Genomic DNA, 18,332 nt, shown 5'->3' with positions numbered 1-18,332 from the left:
TTTGGGTTAACATTTAAAATAATTTTCTCTAAATAGTAAAAAACACATCATATAAAAAAATATCAAGCTTATCCAAATATATTACATCGAGGCCAAGTCTCAGAAGTTGACTTTCACAGCAGAGGCTACGTCGGACGTCATTGCAAAGGAAGGCCAGACGGAAGCTGCCCAAATGCTTTCCTGGAGAGAGAAGCTAACAAGTTAATAAAACTAGTAAGGGGAAGGAAAAAGAAGGGAATATTTATCTGAATAACGAGTGATGGAAAGCTTTAAATGGGGAAATATATCAACCACAACACCACACCTACTGCAGACCCGATGAGCTGCTCTAGAATATATTTTGTATTGTAAGAAATTGAAAATAAAAAGTGTGTATGTAAATCTGTGTGTAATTTATCTGACGAGTCTACTGCATTCCTAAATACACAAGTAAAGTTATTTTAACTCTAGGAAAGACACATGCCATTTTTATTTTGCAGATACATGAAGTAAAATTGGCTCAGACTTTTGTGGTTCCTGAAGTTGCCCAATTAAATTTTCGGGAATTTCCTTTTCCTTCTGCTAAAGCTTGCTTTGAAAATGAGGAGATCACAACAGTGTTTTTATTCCCCACAGAAACAACTAAAGGTTGTAGACTGCAAGTATTTCACTGAACATTCACTGAGATCATGTTGCACATTTATAATTGTGAGCACATGATGGTACACTCACTACACACTTAAAGGGATACTCCAGATCAATAAAGCACTTTAGCTTACTAAAAAGCTTTGTGTGTGAAGAGTGCATTCTCTTTTTTCACTTTACAAAAGTGCAGATTTCAATAGAAATATACTTAATACCTAAGGAATAGCCTATGAATTAATATGTCCAACATTTTTGTTAAGAAACGTAATGTATGACTTTCCTAGTTCATCTACCAAGCTGGTTTAACCCCTTAAGGACACATGACATGTGTGACATGTCATGATTCCCTTTTATTCCAGAAGTTTGGTCCTTAAGGGGTTAAGTTGGAGGCTGCATAAATATTTTAGACAGGGGTGCCCAAAATGTAGCTCACCAGATGTTTTGAAACTACAACTTTAATAAAGTGTTGTCATTCTATAGCATTCTAAAGGCTTGCAAAGCATCATGTGAGTTAAAGTTCTACAACATCTGGGGTCTACCTTTTGGGCACCCCTGATTTAAGATATTTGTTTTAAATGTTTGATAATTAGTGCCATATTAAAAAAGATAAATATACCAGTGCCCCCCAAAAATATTTGACTTTAATTTTTATTTAGTTTCTAAGTACAAAAAGAAGAATGCATTCAATACAACTAAAATGTACTGCGTTGAAAAGAAAACGGCAAAACCAAAGTTAAAATAGTCACGCCTGGGACAGTTGAATTTTCCAAAAGCTGCACATTTTGCCTAAATGTTAAGATTCAGTTTTAAATTCACTGCCGTAACATGTCTAGTGAATAAACTCTACATTTCTACAGATTAATTCACTTGGATTAAATAATTGTTAAAAGCGACAGAAGTTATTTCCTGTATAATTAGATAAATTAAACAATTTGGAGACTTTAAGACCAGGATCGTTTTTTTGTTTTTTTTTACAGGAAAAACATTGTGTTTAAATAAAAGGCCAGAATTGCCTTGCCTTCGTTTAAAGAGACCAGATAATAGTGTCTTAGTTTATAAATCTCTTTGGCAAATCCTCCTATTTCCCCCTCCACCCATTGAGTCATCAAAGGCTAGAAAATGTTTCCTTTCTGTTTTGGTATAACTCCCAGCAATCTGATGTTCACATGGGACAGAAAGATTTGCTTCATCCTGCCTTTTTATCATTTTACGCAGCGGTTTGCATGACACCAGCGTAAGAAGGAACTCACATTTATTGCTTTTAAATAACATAAGCATCCATCAGTGGATTGAGTTGAAAGAAGACTCTTTCAGGAATAGAATTGATCATCTAGTGACTTATATTTTGGTAACATGCAGATGTTAGTACTTTGGAAAAACCTCCTACTGAATCTGGGAATTAGAGTGAAAATCCAATGATCCACTGCGAGAGGTATGTGACATTTCATTTAACATTTTATTCATCCTTCTTGGTTATAAGTATAGTGTTACTGTAATCATTATTATATGGCTTCGAAAAGTAGGAATATGTAAATGTGATTTATATTCTCTGAACGAAAACTGCCATTTTAGGCAAAGATCTTAGGAACAGATTATTCTACAGACCTCGAGACTCAATTACAAAATAAAGACATGTCCTTGATGTTTCTTCTTAAATGACATTTGCAAAATGAAAAACAAAAATATTTAATCTTAAAATATAATTGTTCTCATATGTCTATATTTTATTGAAGCCATTTGATTTTTAATGTACTTTAGTTATTTTTTGCATAGTTTTCCGTATAATAAATCACTATTGTTTCATAGGTTTAAATAAATGAGCAGAAGTACTTAATTAAACAAATAAAAGGTTTACATTCCCTTGTATTCTGATATTGGTTTGGAGAATTTTGAATTGTGCTGTTTTGTTTTTAGCACAATAAAAATATGTAAACAGCTATTCAGGGGCAAAGTTCTGAAAGTGGAGCAGTTGCCATGGAAACCTATGGAATGTACATGCTAATTGTTCCGCAATTAGATTGTTGGCTGAGAAAGAATTGCTTTTTATACAGACCCAATTTTGCATCCTTTCCTTTACATTGTCAGTGAGTGGCTGCCTTGAGTATCACAAACTGTACATATTTTTAAAAATGGATTACATTTCATTTGCAGGCTCCCTCAAACTCCGGCCCTCCAGATGTTGCTGAACTACAACTCCCATGATTCTATGAATGAAATAAGCTGAGAATCATGGGAGTTGTAGTTTAGCAACATCTGGAGGGCCGGAGTTTGGGGAAGCCTGATTTAAGATGTCTCATATGTACTGCTATGTATTTACAAAGTAATAAAAGATTGAAAAATACCCAAACCCAGTAATCTCAACATTTCACATGTATAAGAATCGGTTTTCATTTAGAATCAATTGAGTAATAATGATGGGTGGTTTGCATGGTTGGTGGTTACATGGTTCGTGCCCTGTCTATGTTCAGATATTATCCTAATAACACAATGGTCACCTCATGAGATGTGCTAAAATAACTTTGTATTCTACAGGCTGCCAGTCAGATCCATCAGAGACAGACTTCAAAGTGACATTGACATTTGTGAGATTGTTGCATTTCCTGCAAAGATACCACAAGGTGACATGTCCGCTTGTGTGGAAGTAGCAAAGGGAGAGCAGATAGGGAGATATATTTACCTTAAGCTGTCCCTCCTTGATGTCGCCATCTTCTCACGTCATAATAGCTGTTGTCGTAGTTGTACTCTTGTGCCTACAAAAGAGGATCTGTGGAGGATTCTGTGAGACTATAAATGATTTTGCACATAAAGCAGTACGGTGCCATAGACTTCTGTTTCGCATTGGGCGAGATGGCACTTGTTCTCAATTCATTCTTTTTCAACTGATGGCTGATGGGAAATGGCGTTGGAGACTCTGCCTCTAGCCAGAGATGGGCAATTTGATGAGACAAAGTATTGTCTCATGAATACCTTTTGATTATTTTGGAATTTCAAAGAAATTCTGAAAGTCGAAAGGAGTTTTTCTTAAAGATTCGAAAATATTCAGGAAAAGCAGAGAAGTCACATAGCTCAAAGTGTATCGGAAAGCAATCCTGTTGCAATGTATTTAAGGGTCATCTCATTAAAGTGGTCTGGTGCATAGTCCCAGTTCCATTAACCCTGCAAAGGTAATTATTGCAGTTCTTAACCTGCCAAACACCCACTAGAGGGACTTCCGGGTCGTTAGGTGACTTTTAGTTGCCTAACCGATGCCGGATGTCCTCACGCTGTGCATTAGGGGACTTCCAGAGTCATGGAAAACCATGTATAAACATGTATAATGCTTTCCTATGGGGGAAATACTAATGCGAGCATGGCGATTGGCGCTTATGCGCATTAGGTCTCTACCACCGGCTGACGTTGGCGGGGGAGAAGCAGAGGCAGAGCCCGAACCAGCGCCAAGGGACATCGGCACTGGACCCCAGTAAGTGTCAGAATGGGCAATATAGCGAGCTATAGTGCCAGGGAAACAACTTCTTTTTTCTGGCATTATAGTTTCCCTTTAACTATTGTGGCTTTCTATATTCACTCTGGATAGAGCATCTTTTCATGCTAGCTGTTACTAACTGACTCTCCATCCTTAACTAAACCCTGAGCTATAGTGAATGCAGAGTTGCAATAATTAGGACAAATGTTGGAAAAAAAGTTCCGTTGTTGAAGGAACACTCCAAGCAATGTAAGTAGTCTAACCGTTTGCTAAAGGTTTGGCTTCTTACCTGGGGTCCATCAGGCAGAATTGAGAGCAATTGGCTGAGCGAAGAGAGCTTTCGGATGCAGAGAGGCAGGTCTTCTCTTAGTTATAGTGGATATATTTTATAAAATCATTTATAGCAACCTAGTGACACTCTTTGGGAGACATAGTGCATCTAATGGTAGATTTTATGGTAAAAACCTAGTAACATTTAATATTGAGCTAAACAGAATTTCTTTAGGGACCTCTTACCATCTGTAAAGACGTGAAATGATTCCCTGCTTCTTGGCTGTCCGTTCTGCAGCTGCTTTTACACTATAGGATAGTTTCCATCGCGTTCACTGACCCATGACCTAAACCCACTCAGCAGGCTGTATACTGGAAAACACTTGGATACATTAAGACACTCACTCTATATCACAACCCGATACAGAGATGCCTCAGTGTGGGCGTCATCTTTTGGACTCTGTTACCAGTATACAGAATCTAAAACAGAGTTATTTTTAATGGTGATACAAATTGAAGTAGATCACATCATCATATGGTCCAAGTTTATAGTGTTCATAAAAATTCCAACTATTAAATTTTTCGGACTAAACGAACACTCAATATGCATATGCAAATGGAGTGGCATAAATAATTTCCATCCATGGTGCTTCCCGACCAAAGAGGACCAATCCCAATTTATCAATAATCATGAAGAAAGTTTGACCGGGCACAGACAGGTGTTAAGGAAGATTTATTGGAAATCTACACAACATTTCGGCTCCCACAGGAGCCTTTATCAGGCATTAAACAAACACTCAAAGCACCATAACTGTTGCAGCTAACTGTGATGGTGACGTTGCTAGGAAACGGTCACTGTAAACTTTCCTTTTAAAGTATCTATTTAAAACATTGATCATAGTTCTCTTGTTTGTGGGTTAATGATGATTGCTAGCAAGCTTACATATATAGGTCATCATACAGTCCAGGGTATATATGCATGTCTGGAATAAGTACCATAGCCACTGCAGCCTGCTGTATTGGTTATGGTCTCAGGCATACCCTGGCTCCCTCTCTTTCATACACAGTGTGCAAGAATTTATGACAGGGTTCCACAGCAATAAAAATCTCAGCAATGAGCAGTTTGTTTGAGTGTATCATATATCTTCACAGCAATAAAATCACAGTAATGTGTGATTAAGCGACAGTAAATGTGTTTACAGTCAGTTTCTATAAATATGAAAATGCTCTCAAGTGACCACATTCAGTAGCCATACCCTATTAACTAGGGAGAGAGTGTCCCTGACATTCTCTCCCAACACCCAGTGGTGTATTTTGGATCTGTGCTGCATTAGGCATGTAGGAACTCGGGCATCCCGTAATTTACATTTGCCTCCCTTCCGGTGTGGCATCCCTTCCGGTCAATGCCACACCTCTTCCTGTTAAAGACTAACACACACTTTTACTGACAGACACACACTCTCAGATATACTGATATACACACACACTTGACACAATCTGACAGACACACACAATCACTGACAGACATGCACACACTCACTCACTAACACACACACACACCCACACCCACACCGACAGGCATACACAATCACTCAGACACACACACACACATACTCACAGACACACACACAGGCTCCCTCACAGACACACACTGACAGACATACACACACACTCACAGATACACACAAGCACTCAGACACACAGGCGCACTCACAGACACACACTGAGAGACATACACACAATCTCTCAGACACAAACACACATTCACTGACAGACACACACTCACAGACACACACAGTCACTCAGACACACAGACTCCCTCACAGACAGACAGACACACTCGCTCACAGACACAAACACACAATCACTCAGACACACACTCACTCACAGATGCACACTGACAGACATACACACATTCACTGACAGACACACACACTCACACACACTGGCAGACATACATATACAGACACACTGACAGCCAGCCACACACACACACACACACACATATATTGACAGCCAACAACACGTACACACACACTGACAGCCAGCCAGACACACACACACACTGACAGCCAGACACACAGACACTGACAGCCAGACACACACACACATTCCCCCCCCCCCCAAGATTATTTTAAAATTTTAATTTAAATCCACCCAGCCTCCCTACCTTTACCTCACGGCAAATGCATCGCTGCCTACGCCCCCCCATTTTTCTTTCCTCACTCCTTACGTTTGTCCCTTTTTGCTCTCTTCTCTAATCTACTGTCTCACATTTTTTCTGCTGCTTGGTGTGAACGTACAGCTAAGGGTAACCTCTCACTTACCAACCCTATGTTTGCCGAGCTGGGATTGAACTTACTCAATCAATTGTCTGTCATTTTAAAGCATTATTTTCAGGGTAAAGGTGTCTGATGTGACCCGCTGAATTCTTTACTCTGCCATGTTCTCTTAATCCTTCTGTGAAACTATGGTGACTATCTTAATTTCACGTCAGTATCTACATAATGATTAAATAAAGATTGTCACACAAACGAATTGGGTCCCTCGCTGTATTCCGTCAATACATTCTATATTGTTGTTTTTGGAAAGGCTACATGACACGATACGTTTTGGCTGTGGGTAGGACTGTTAGAGATGTTGATGGGTTTAATTGCCTTGACGTGGCATGTGATCTTACACTTGAATTGCCATTGGAGTGATACTAAAAAAAACTCCAGTAATTTAAATGTGCATTAGGATTCGGGATTCGGGATTCGGGTGCGCAAGTACTTTATTGAATGTATTGGGGCTGATGTGCACTATAGTCATTGCTGCCGCCTAGGAGTGTAAAACCCATCCAACTCACTAGTCAAATAATCAAGAAAGGATTACTGAAGGCTACATTTAAAGCAAATCTGTCACTTTTCTGGAAAATACACTTATTAAATAAAATATTGAGAATTCCCATTTAACTTGTGTTATCCTTTTCCATGTGTTACTCTGTTTCCTTTAAAGAAACACCCTAGGCACCAAAACCACCACAGGTTAATGTAGTGGTTATGGTGTAAAGAGATTGTCCATGCAGTCTTTTTTTGAAAAAGGCAGTGTTTGCATTGTCCCTAAGGAACCTTATAGTGGCTGCCACTCATCATTGGAGGGACGACGTTCAGCGTCTTTATCCTCATTATTAAAGGAACACTATAGAGTTAGGGATACAAACCTGTATTCCGAACACTGTAGTGTCCCTGTTCCTATTTACCTTTTTTACTTACCTTAATTCCAGTGCCAGAGCGCCGCCCACAGGTTAAAGCTTCCCCATAGGAAATCAATGAATGATTGGTGTGTATAGCCTGTCCTTTCAGGCTTTGCAATGTAAACACTGCCATTTCAGAGAAAGTGGCAGACGGCCAATAGAGGTGCTTCCAAGTCCAGTACAGCCAGGGGCGTATTAGCCGCGAGGCAAACAAGGCATTTGCCTTGGGCGGCATTTTCCAGGGGGCGGCAAAAAACGCCGCCCCCAAATGCCCAGGGCAAATGTCCCCCCCAGCATTCCCAAAGGTAAGGAGGCTGGGGGGGGAGGGGGGGGGGTAAATAAAAAAAATTAAAAAGTGAGTGTGTGTGTGTGTGTGTATGTCTGTTATTGTGTGTGTATGTCTGTTAGTGTGTGTCTGTTATTGTGTGTGTATGTCTGTTAGTGTGTGTGTGTGTCTGTTAGTGTATGTCTGTTAGTGTGTGTGTGTATGTCTGTTAGTGTGTGTGTGTGTGTGTGTATGTCTGTTAGTGTGTGTATGTCTGTTATTGTGTGTATGTCTGTTAGTGTGTGTCTGTTATTGTGTGTGTATGTCTGTTAGTGTGTGTGTGTATGTCTGTTAGTGTATGTCTGTTAGTGTGTGTGTGTGTGTGTATGTCTGTTGTGTGTGTGTGTGTATGTCTGTTAGTGTGTGTATGTCTGTTAGTGTGTGTGTATGTCTGTTAGTGTGTGTGTGTATGTCTGTTAGTGTATGTCTGTTAGTGTGTGTGTGTATGTCTGTTAGTGTGTGTGTATGTCTGTTAGTGTGTGTGTGTCTGTTAGTGTGTGTGTATGTCTGTTAGTGTATGTCTGTTAGTGTATGTCTGTTAGTGTGTGTGTATGTCTGTTAGTGGATGTCTGTTAGTGTGTGTGTGTATGTCTGTTAGTGTGTGTATGTCTGTTAGTGTGTGTCTGTTAGTGTGTGTGTGTATGTCTGTTAGTGTGTGTCTGTTAGTGTGTGTGTATGTCTGTTAGTGTGTGTGTATGTCTGTTAGTGTGTGTCTGTTAGTGTGTGTGTATGTCTGTTAGTGTGTGTCTGTTATTGTGTGTGTGTGTGTGTCTGTTAGTGTGTGTCTGTTATTGTGTGTGTATGTCTGTTAGTGTGTGTGTGTATGTCTGTTAGTGTATGTCTGTTAGTGTGTGTGTATGTCTGTTAGTGTGTGTGTGTGTGTATGTCTGTTAGTGTGTGTATGTCTGTTATTGTGTGTGTATGTCTGTTAGTGTGTGTCTGTTATTGTGTGTGTATGTCTGTTAGTGTATGTCTGTTAGTGTGTGTGTGTATGTCTGTTAGTGTGTGTGTGTGTGTGTATGTCTGTTAGTTTGTGTCTGTTAGTGTGTGTGTATGTCTGTTAGTGTGTGTGTATGTCTGTTAGTGTATGTCTGTTAGTGTGTGTGTGTATGTCTGTTAGTGTATGTCTGTTAGTGTGTGTGTATGTCTGTTAGTGGATGTCTGTTAGTGTGTGTGTGTATGTCTGTTAGTGTGTGGATGTCTGTTAGTGTGTGTCTGTTAGTGTGTGTGTGTATGTCTGTTAGTGTGTGTGTGTATGTCTGTTAGTGTGTGTCTGTTAGTGTGTGTGTATGTCTGTTATTGTGTGTGTGTGTGTGTGTGTGTATGTCTGTTAGTGTGTGTCTGTTATTGTGTGTGTGTGTATGTCTGTTAGTGTGTGTGTATGTCTGTTATTGTGTCTGTGTATGTCTGTTAGTGTGTGTGTATGTCTGTTATTGTGTCTGTGTATGTCTGTTATTGTGTCTGTGTATGTCTGTTATTGTGTGTATGTCTGTTAGTGTGTGTCTGTTATTGTGTGTGTATGTCTGTTAGTGTGTGTGTGTATGTCTGTTAGTGTATGTCTGTTAGTGTGTGTGTGTGTGTGTATGTCTGTTGTGTGTGTGTGTGTATGTCTGTTAGTGTGTGTATGTCTGTTAGTGTGTGTGTATGTCTGTTAGTGTGTGTGTGTATGTCTGTTAGTGTATGTCTGTTAGTGTGTGTGTGTATGTCTGTTAGTGTGTGTGTATGTCTGTTAGTGTGTGTGTGTCTGTTAGTGTGTGTGTATGTCTGTTAGTGTATGTCTGTTAGTGTATGTCTGTTAGTGTGTGTGTATGTCTGTTAGTGGATGTCTGTTAGTGTGTGTGTGTATGTCTGTTAGTGTGTGTATGTCTGTTAGTGTATGTCTGTTAGTGTGTGTGTGTGTATGTCTGTTAGTGTGTGTCTGTTAGTGTGTGTGTATGTCTGTTAGTGTGTGTGTATGTCTGTTAGTGTGTGTCTGTTAGTGTGTGTGTATGTCTGTTAGTGTGTGTCTGTTATTGTGTGTGTGTGTGTGTCTGTTAGTGTGTGTCTGTTATTGTGTGTGTATGTCTGTTAGTGTGTGTGTGTATGTCTGTTAGTGTATGTCTGTTAGTGTGTGTGTATGTCTGTTAGTGTGTGTGTGTGTGTATGTCTGTTAGTGTGTGTATGTCTGTTATTGTGTGTGTATGTCTGTTAGTGTGTGTCTGTTATTGTGTGTGTATGTCTGTTAGTGTATGTCTGTTAGTGTGTGTGTGTATGTCTGTTAGTGTGTGTGTGTGTGTGTATGTCTGTTAGTGTGTGTCTGTTAGTGTGTGTGTATGTCTGTTAGTGTGTGTGTATGTCTGTTAGTGTATGTCTGTTAGTGTGTGTGTATGTCTGTTAGTGTATGTCTGTTAGTGTGTGTGTATGTCTGTTAGTGGATGTCTGTTAGTGTGTGTGTGTATGTCTGTTAGTGTGTGGATGTCTGTTAGTGTGTGTCTGTTAGTGTGTGTGTGTATGTCTGTTAGTGTGTGTGTATGTCTGTTAGTGTGTGTCTGTTAGTGTGTGTGTATGTCTGTTATTGTGTGTGTGTGTGTGTGTGTGTATGTCTGTTAGTGTGTGTCTGTTATTGTGTGTGTGTGTATGTCTGTTAGTGTGTGTGTATGTCTGTTATTGTGTCTGTGTATGTCTGTTAGTGTGTGTGTATGTCTGTTATTGTGTCTGTGTATGTCTGTTATTGTGTCTGTGTATGTCTGTTATTGTGTCTGTGTATGTCTGTTATTGTGTCTGTGTGTGTCTGTTAGTGTGTGTGTATGTCTGTTAGTGTGTATGTCTGTTAGTGTGTCTGTGTATGTCTGTTAGTGTGTGTCTGTTAGTGTGTGTGTGTGTGTGTGTCTGTTAGTGTGTGTGTGTCTGTATGTCTATTAGTGTGTGTGTGTATGTCTTAGTGTGTGTGTGTGTCTGACTGTGTGTGTGTCTGTTAGTGTGAGTGTGTGTGTGTATCTGCTAGTGAGTGTCTGTTAGTGAGTGTGTCTGTTAGTGTGTGTGTGTTTCTGTTAGCTAGTGTATGCGTATCTGTCAGTGAATGTGTGTGTGTGTATTTAGAAGGCAGGGCGGGGGAAGGGTTGGGTGGGGGTGGCACGGGCGGGAGGGGGGCGCCTGAGTTTTATCCTGCCTAGGGCAGCACAAAACCAGGATACACCACTGAGTACAGCACACTGTGTAGCACTGACGTTCAGCGTCTACACGCTCTGGATGGAGGCGCTGAACATTCCCCATAGAGATGCATTGATTCAGTGCTTCTCCGTGAGGAGATGTTGATTGGCGCAGCGCAGGACAAGGCTGGGCCACGGCGAGACTGGCGTAAAAAAAACACCTAAACTTTTCACAGCACAGACAGTGGGGTCGGGGACCTAACCAGCCACACCAGCACTATAGTGTCAGGAATATATGTTTATATACTATAAGTTTAGCTATTTTTGTCTAAAATTTGAAATTCACCTTGAAATCACTTAGAATTCTCACGTAAGTAAATAACCCTGTTAGCTACTGGATTCGCCAAAAATCAGAAAAGTAACAGTTCCCCTTGACTTTTTGTCAACAAATCCCCAGGTCCCAATGCAACTAAAGATTATCACCTTATTGCTTTTGCAAAAAAAAATAAAAATAATAATAATAATAAAAAATATATATATATTGTTAATACAACGTTAAACAAAAATCTGCACACCAGTCAAGCCATAAGACTTGCTTTTCCCACAGAAATCACAAATACTTTCCTTCTTTGAAGTTTTTATACATTTAAGAGATTTCCTTTTTTTACACAAAACACCAGTCTGTGAAAAAAAAACCCACAAAAAAAACCCAACCCAACATGATACTTTGTTGCATATCTTTCCCCACACTCCCTTAGAAAGTTGTTCCAGTTGTCCTGCTTGCAGTTTGACCACAGTCCCTAACCAAGGGCTTTTCATCTTCTCACATATCTGTGTGTTCACGTGGCTCACTCTTTCCAGTTGCAGACTGGCCCAGGGAAGGTAAGACCTAGCTGTGTATCAGCTCTCTGGCAAGCAGCAATCTGTTAGTGCAGCAAAATGTATGGATGCCTACACCAAGTCACTGACCTCAAACTCCAGCTTATATTTCCTTTAGTTTTTTTTTTTATTTTTATTCTTTTTTTGTTGTTGCATTTTTTTTCTAATTTTCTTTATGATGTCTAAAATAATTCAGATTTTTATTACATAGAGAAAATTTGATTTTTTTTTTTTTGTATATGTATAGGGATAATTTATAGTGTTTTCATTTATAGGACCCATATTTTATGAATGCTTATGAACTTTATAAATATATATACCCTAGCAAATTTTACTTTGCAATGCTTGCAAATTATATCATTGGTAACTGTGCATTTTGCATTTTTTAATTGCCAATCATTTAACATTCACACAAATTGGACAGCTTAACTATTAATGGAAAAGTTACTGAAATACAAAATGTTTCTTAGCATTTGCGTTGACATTTTTTTTCATTTATTTTTTTTTATTACAAATTGCTGTTACAAATTGCTGTTTTGATTTGATTTGTGTGTGGATTGGCGTAACTTTATGCGTATGGTATACATTGTATACAGTGTTCAGAAAAGTTGTCACACCTGTCATTCCTTCCCTATGCATTTTACTTTGGAAGTTGTTGTTGTTGTACTTATTGCAAAGAAGGACATTGTGTCTTGTTATATCAAACATTTCTCTCATTTAATCATAGCACATGCATTTTTTTTATAAGGCAATATGACATTTATTATAACTGAACAGTGAGATTATACAGTTTATATGATTTGTGGAATTATGTCCTGCAGTCTTGTAAAGATAAAGAAATCTAAGTCTGATCATTAAATATGTTTTTTTTTTCTTACCTTAGTTCAGTGATCAGACAGTAATCTGTTTATTGTGAAGCAGATATTTTTGGTTCGAGTTATATTCAGTGTACAGCATTAATGCACCTCCTGGTCCTCTGTATGATAAACGAACTGTCAGATTTGGACACCAGTATCTCGATGTTTATATGGAACAAAATCTAGATAAGCCTTGGTTTTAATGTTTACAGTGTGACCCAGACATTGATATCGCAGACTAAATCTGATAGATGTTATCCATCTATTTCTTACAAAGTATGTCATGAATAGTTAAATATATTTTTTGTTAATTTTGTTGTTAGAATTGGTGTACACCAAGTGGTATATAGTTTCAAGATGTTTCAGAATTGGGTGTTTGTTATATATTTTAGAGCGTTCCTCTATTGAACACGTTAAAGAGTTTTGTGATAATTAGTCTTAAATCTGTACCAAGACTAGCCTAGGCAATATTAGTCCTCTTTCGCATTGGACTCCGGTTTCCGTTGTATTGCTTAGGGGCATTAGATCCAAACTCTATAGCACCCAACTTGCCAATATTGCATACCGTATATACTTGTCTATAAGTCGATCTGGTGTATAAGTCGAGTGCAGTTTTTTGACCAACAATTGTGAAATATGCTATGACTCGTGGATAAGTTACGTTATTCGAATGGAATTGTTCGACTTCTGTTCGGTTACCCAACAGACTCTGTGTGGTCCCCCTTGTTAACACCTCGTAATCACGACCACCCCTGGCTGTTAACCACAAACAAGCATTCCCTATACGAACACACGTGTTGTCTCTCGAACGCAGGCAGCGGTACATGGTCATCGACGGCATGGATCTCTGAGTCGGCTACGCAAACCCGCGAACCCTGCTGAAACTTGTACCCCTGCCCGTTTGACTTACCGACCAGCTAGGAGAACGGAGTTTGGGAGTCGACATTTCCCTGAATTTGACTCCCGAACACCTTTTGACTCCCGAACGCCGTACAAAATTCTATCGAAACTAGCACTGGCCCGTGGATAAGTCAACTCTGCGTTTTAAAATGAAGTTTAAGACTAAAATTTCTCGACTTATATACGAGTATATACGGTATCCCATCTCTGTATTTAGATACTCTTAATGTCTAGGGAGCTGGTTTAGATATCTCTCATGTGGATATAAAAAGAGAAACATATTTATCTTCCGGTTTGAGCACCACGTTCTCCTGTACCAATATGCCAAGAAGAGGTGGTATGCTAGTAATAAATGTAATTTGGCATTCCAGGTGCTATGCCTTGTTCTCAATGCTATCCTATTAATGTTCATAACAGCTTAAAATAAACTGTATGTACTTGAAAAACCACAATGCACATTTTAGCCTAAAAATGAAAAAGTTGGTAAAAAAAAATGTCAAATGTACCAGGACTCCCTGTTTTGTGAAATAACCCAAAGGTTTAAAAACACAATGACTAAAACTGCATGACTATTTATAGAATGGATTTATACAATTGCAGATATACAAGTATCGCTGACAGACGTTCCAGAATTCATCCAAACACACACTGATTTTCCCTGTCCAGTGATTTTATTAGGGTGTCACAATCGATGGTGACGGTTTATGGGAATTGGCGGTGGAGACTCCGCCTTTCGCCAAATATTGCCAACTGTGACGCTAACATGAGACAAAGTAGTTCCTATTTTGTTTCGCATAAATTCAAAGAAATTCCAGCATAGTCAAAAAGAGCTTCTATCCCTATGAAAAACTCAACAGCGACAGCCTGTTTAAAAATAATGGTAATGCGAACCAGTATTGCAGTTAAATACTGTTCTTTTATAATTAAAATTTTAAGTTTGTTTTTTCTCATATTTGTTTCAATACTTAATTTTGCTCTTAAAATCTATGTCTTTTATGATGTTAGCTCTTTAACAATGTTAAATAACAACCTTCCTGCCAAGATAGTTATGGTAGTCTGAATCCTGCTCTGGTCAAGTAAAATGTTGCAATGATTTAAAGTTAATGAGCAGGTGGAAGCTGCATTCCTATGTATTCTGTCCTCAATAGATTGCAAGCCTCTGTGTCAACTGGGTCAAATTGATAGCATAGGGAGCACCCTAAGGATTGTGGGTGACACATTAAGTTCAAGCAGATGCAGTCTATACGTTTAAATCCACTAGAGATAGAATCCTCCTTGTTAGAGGAGGACCACTTGTCCTCTGTGCATTTGCTGGCAAAATGTATATGTCCAGTTTTGATACCTGCTAAATATAACTTTGTCAGCCACGTGTTATAGAAGGTAGGTCCACTTTAGAATTGTTTATCGTATAGAATATTTGTATAATCTTTTGTTTAATTACATGCAATAGTTTTTTTCTCTATTTTAGATTTCAGTTTTCTTAAGTTGCCTAACCACCTGTAAATGCCACTAGTGACTGTCTGATTGACAGCCACTAGAGGCAGTCTTAACCCTGCAATGTAAATATTGCTGTTTCGCCGAAACTAAAATTATTAACATTGCAGAGCTAAGGGGACAGGGACAGAGCACCCAGACCACTTCAATGAGCTGAAGTGGTCTGTGTGCCTATAGTGTCCCTTTAAGTAGCTAAACTGAATACTGCACCTAAAATTAAAAAAAAAAAAACATATACATTTTCATAATCCCTTACTGCACCTGGGTTTGATGGTATATGTAGCACCTATTCATAGCCTTCTTTTAAAAGCAGTAACATATTTATACGCGATATACCTTATCACAAGGGTTACATTCATGGCTATATAATGGATGAAACTGCTAACACATGCTAATCGAAGATTCATAACCTTTCCATCACCTACAGCTCTTTCCGGTATTTGATTGGTAATAGCCAATAGAAAGTCATAGAGCAGTTCTAAATGTGGTCCATTCGCCATGGTAACCAATGGAACGTTTCTGCTGATTATCTCATATTTCGAACTTTGCCCCACATACTCACAGAATTCCCTCTAAGTCAGTGTTTCCCAACCCAGTCCTCAACTACCCACCTACCAGTCCAGGATTTAGGGATTACCAAATTGTGTCTATCAGTTTTTTTCTTCTTCTCCTAAAAACACCTTAGACACAATTTGGTAATCCCTAAATCCTGGACTGTTAGGGGGTACGTGAGGACAGAGTTGGGAACCACTGCTCTAAGTAATGTAGGAGGGATGTCTAATGTATGCAGAGAAAATTGGCAAAGCTTTTATTTCAGATTCCTGTAAGCACTTGAGATTTTCAGCCTCTCCAAATTTTTTATGGGGAGGTTATTTTGTGAATGAAGTCCCACGTTCTACAAAGTTCTGCTTCGTTCAGTTCATCCATAGCGTGTCACACTCCATGTTCAAAGCATGACCTCTGTTTCTGGCTACTCTCTCATTCTTTGAAATCTGCTTCCCATCTGTATTGGAATCATCTGTACTGTGTGTTCTTTCTTAGTGTAGAACCTTCAGAGATTTCTAAGAAGCCTGCACTTCACTTTCTCAAAGCTGATGGATAATGAATTGCAGGCAGTTATGTGGGAAACTGCTTTGATTTATTAAAAGAAAATGCAAAAACGGAAAGCGAGCTCCAATTTCCTATTATATAGAATTATATTTTGCAGGTTTTCTGGTCTGTTTTGTATAATGAACACTTCTAAAAGCATGCTTTCTGTGAGCCAGATTGTTGGTCAATGTACAGATCAAACATTTATATCTGGCTTTATATTGTACTCAAGCAGAACAGGCCCTACATATTATGTATTTATACTATGCTTAGCAACATTGAGAGATTTCAGACAGACAATGAACAATTAAAGGGACACTATAGTCACCAGAATAACTACAGCTTAATGTAGTTGTTCTGGTGTGTATAGTCTGTCCCTGCAGGCATTTTCATGTAAACACTGTCTTTTTAGAGAAAAGGCAGTGTTTACATTACTGCCTATGGACGCCTCCAGTGGCAGTCACTCAGACTATGAGGAAATGCTGATTGGTCAGTGTGGTGTTTTGCCACCCGTGCACATTAGCCTCCCAATTCTTTCCTATGGGAAAGGATTGGATTGACTGAGATTGTCAATTTTGATGATCTCATTCAAGGAGGCGGAGTGGGGGAGCTGGAATAAAGGTAAGCGTTAACCCTATTTGGGGGGGGGCCTAACGTGTTTTTGACACAGTAGGGTCAGGAATACATGTTTGCATTAAGAATTCCATTACTGTGTTGCAAGATCAGCAGAAGTATCGACTTTTTTGTTAAAATATGATCTAGGGGGCGGAGCCTGCGCTCGAGCTGCATGGCCGCATAGAGTCAAAGCTCCGGAGCCAGAGGCGACTTGAGCATTAAACAGCGGCACAATTTTGCATTTTCCCGACGAACAATAAGGGTACCCACCATGTCTCAAAGGGGGACATGAAAAACTGCGGACCCTAAGGAGAAACACTCCTTTTTTATAGCGAAATCGCGAGTGCAAAGTCCGTCACGTGGCAGGCCCAAGATGGCGACGGGAGTGGGGACGAGAGGGAAACCTCGAGGCCTCAGTCCCCACAGGACACTCTGCACATACCCTTGTGATAAGTAGCACAAAACATTCTTGCACCAGGGCCCTCTCTACTTTAGTACAGTTACTGCGGTGGGGTGTGGAGTGTGAGGTGGGATTGCATGTCAGTGAGCGGGAGATGGGGAACAGGTTCCAGGGGGCCCAAGCTAATGCTTGCCCAGGGTCCAATCAATATTAAAGATGGCCCTGGCTGTAGTGTATCATCAGCAAAAAAAAATGGACCAACAGCAAAAAACAAATGTGAGAAAGACTGAACTTGATCGACACACGTCTCTTTTCAGCCTATGTAACTATGTATAAGGAATATACAATGTATTTACAATGTATAGTTTGTGTCTGTGTTGATATATGTGTTTATTATGTGTGTGTATAGTGTGTGTAGGGGGTATAGCTTGTGTGTAGGTGGTATAGTGTGTGTGTGTGTGTGTGTGTGTAGGAGGTATAGTGTGTGTGTAGAAAAGTATTTTGTATATGTAGGGAGTTAAGTGTATGTGTATAGGGGCTGTTGTGTAGTGTGTATAAGGAATATAGTGTGCATTTACAATGTATAGTCGGTGTTGATATAGGTGTTTACTATGTGTGTGTAGTGTGTGTAGGGGTAAAGCTTGTGTGTAGGTTGTGTAGTGTGTGTGTAGAAAAGGATTGTGTCAGATATGGGCTTTTATTACCCACTCTCTGTTGTTAACTTGCAGGGAGTGGGTACATGCCGTTCAGTGGGCTGCGTATCTGGTATATATGTCCTCCAATTGCAGAATATGAGCATTTCTCTCATGAGTTCCGGCACCTACGCGGCAATGCTCAGACAATAACCACTGCAGCTCACAAACAAAGGGCAAAGACTGCCAGGCTTCCCCTACCCTCATGGCTTTCGGGCAGCCCCTGGCATTAAAGGGGCACTCCACTGCCCAAATACAAAGAAAAATAATTATTTAGTAGTTATAACCCCAATGGAAACATGCATGCATTTAATTATGCATTTTTTCCGATTGTGGGGTATATCTAAAAACAGCTTGCAAA

General features: G+C 39.4%; 1 protein-coding gene across 2 annotated transcripts in view; it reads left to right on the top strand.

Annotated features, from left to right (window-relative positions):
- Window positions 1–1,868: 1,868 nt before the first annotated feature.
- The window catches only part of TMEM100 (transmembrane protein 100), a 39,933-nt gene continuing 23,469 nt past the window's right edge, over window positions 1,869–18,332 (top strand). Inside the window, exon 1 of one of the 2 annotated variants that reach the window (XM_063456006.1) lies at window positions 1,869–2,056. The gene's annotated coding sequence lies outside the window, so the exon portion shown is untranslated. Of the gene's footprint in view, window positions 2,057–11,878; window positions 11,928–18,332 lie in introns of those variants that run through there. The other variant, XM_063456007.1, reaches the window with a different exon arrangement.

Source organism: Pelobates fuscus, chromosome 5, assembly GCF_036172605.1.
Source record: "Pelobates fuscus isolate aPelFus1 chromosome 5, aPelFus1.pri, whole genome shotgun sequence".
Classification (NCBI taxonomy): domain Eukaryota; kingdom Metazoa; phylum Chordata; class Amphibia; order Anura; family Pelobatidae; genus Pelobates; species Pelobates fuscus.
Note: the sequence above shows the minus strand (reverse complement) of the source record. Positions and strands in the feature narration are given on the sequence as shown.